This window comes from Ambystoma mexicanum, chromosome 12 (genome assembly GCF_040938575.1).
Source record: "Ambystoma mexicanum isolate Mex_15411 chromosome 12, UKY_AmexF1_1, whole genome shotgun sequence".
NCBI classification, from domain to species: domain Eukaryota; kingdom Metazoa; phylum Chordata; class Amphibia; order Caudata; family Ambystomatidae; genus Ambystoma; species Ambystoma mexicanum.
The window spans coordinates 640,787,343-640,789,689 of NC_090936.1; positions in this window are offsets into that span (position 1 = coordinate 640,787,343).

Consider the following 2,347-nt stretch of genomic DNA (forward strand, 5'->3'; position numbering starts at 1 on the left):
TGGGCCTTCTTTCAACCCTTCCCGTTAAGATCCAAATAAAGGTGTGGGCCATTTGTGTGTTTTCAGTTTTAGTCACCAATAACATATGACGGTCGGCTCTATAACTATATGTTTCTCATAAATCATGTAGATAAAGAGAAATTGGTTGTGGTGGGGAGTAGTACTTATGAATAGGATACTCAGAGGGAACTACACCATCTGAGCACTAAGGAAGTATAAGAAGACACTATGCATTCACATGACTGGAATTAAGTTTTAATATTTACTTGCATAGCATATGAACATTGCTAATCTCCCAACAATCTAGAAATCATTTCTAGATAATGGGTTTAAACAACTATGGGGGTCATTACGACCCAGGCGGTAACCATGTCGCTAGTAGCGCCATGGTTTCCGCAGTATTTTACCGATTCCGCCAATGGTAAATGGGGAATTACCGTCCCTTTCCAAAGTTGGCGGGGCGGTAATTCCCATTTACCATTGGCCCTTCCCCATTCCCATTTTTGCCCCATAGGGCTGAATGGGGAAGGCGGCAATTACGGTACCGCAAATTGCAGTACCGTAAATACCTTCAAGGTCTATTTGCGGGTCCCTACCTTAACGGCTGGTACAGACCAGCCGTTAAGGTCTGGACCCGCAAAGGGACCTCGTATTAAGGCGTTAAGGAGTTAACGGTGCTGCAACCTTTTACGGCACGGGTTAACCCCTTAACACCTGGGTCGTAATGACCCACTATGTATTTAGGTGAAAGTTAATCAATTCAATACATATGGTGTGGCTATTTAATTGGAGCTGAGCATATCATGAGCAATTGGTCTGCCATAATACACCAGCACTTAGTCGATACCAAGATCATTGACCAATGCTAGTCAGCAATGAGGCCAAGCCACAGGAGACCACAAGGTGGCGCTGACAAGGCCTTCAGTACTCCTATTGGGGATGCATCAATAATGGGATTCTGAAAAAAGATCCAAATGGTTAGGGATCTCTAACAGCGACAACAAAATTACTCTCCCAATCGAGGGGAAGCCCATATTTTGAAAAGTGTTGCCGTTTGTCGGACTGTCTAGTTCAGAACCACAAAAGGAAATATTAGCAGCAAAATTAAGCTAGCATGTAACTTGACCTAATTAAGACTTCAGGAAGTCAGTGACAGAGTGGTAGACTGTGGTCAGGGGTAGGAGTAAGTAGTGTTTGTACGTGATGGCAGCACACTGGCATGGACATCAGCAGCAATTATGGCATATTTTTTCTCCTACAAACATTCATATTGGATTTCTAAGAAATTCTAGATGAGAAGTCATCACTTCCCACATTGCCCTATCAAGGACCTCTTGACAAGGTTGACCTTTCATGTGCGGTAATTTGTGGGCTGGTATTAAAATGTCTTCCAATGCTTTTGTTGGTACCCAGTCTGACCCATTTTCTCCACAGCACTTGCGAGGAAGACTTGTTGGGGTCTGCAATGCTTAGCTGTCTGCAAGGAAGCGGCTTGTAAAGACACATGTAAAAATATATGAGCAGAGTAAGTTTCCCTGGGACTTAATGAACCACCATCCCCGGTTGATTGTTGCCCCAGAGCTGTGGCCCTATTATCATGCCCCCTCAATTGGAGGCATGACAATAGGGTCACAGCTCTTGGGCATCATTTAAAGTATGCCTTGACTAACATCTAATACAAGAGAATAGTGGTGCCAAAAATATTTTTGGCATGGTTCCTCCTATACCATCAGTTTAGGAAGGGTTTAAGGAATTCCAAAAAGAATAGCTCAGGGTCAGATAAAAATAACTTGAACATAATCTTGCCAAGTTGGAATATGATAGAGTTGAGAAACAGGAGGACAGAATTCCAGCTGGAGTTGGTCAGACTTCAAGGGTCTCAAGGTTCCTCCCGGAGGGTCTGGAAGTAGCTGTGGGTCCTCCTCTTATCCAAGATTTCCATAAAATCTATCAAATGTGTATGATGAAAAGAATGACATTATAGATAACTGCTTGAGTAGTCCTGTGAGGTGCAAGAGGTGAATGCATTTGACAAGATTGCATGGTTGCTCAGCAGACTTCCACAGACTGGCTGCATTGCCATTATGGAGTTGTCAAAGACTGAGAGAAAAGACTTACAGTTTGGGAAAAATCCTGCCCAATCCAGAGAAGAACCTGCTTCATTTTTTCAAAGAGATTCAAAGACCACAAAAAGAAAGATAGTAATACTTGGGTTACATTTGTGAATGGCTCCTTGAAGAGTTTGAGGGGCTGGGTTGAAGACTGTAAAGTAACCACTTTTGAAGGAATGATTAAACTTATTATGCTGCAACACTTTTTTGCCTCTTTTTCCCCCATGAGCTGAAAC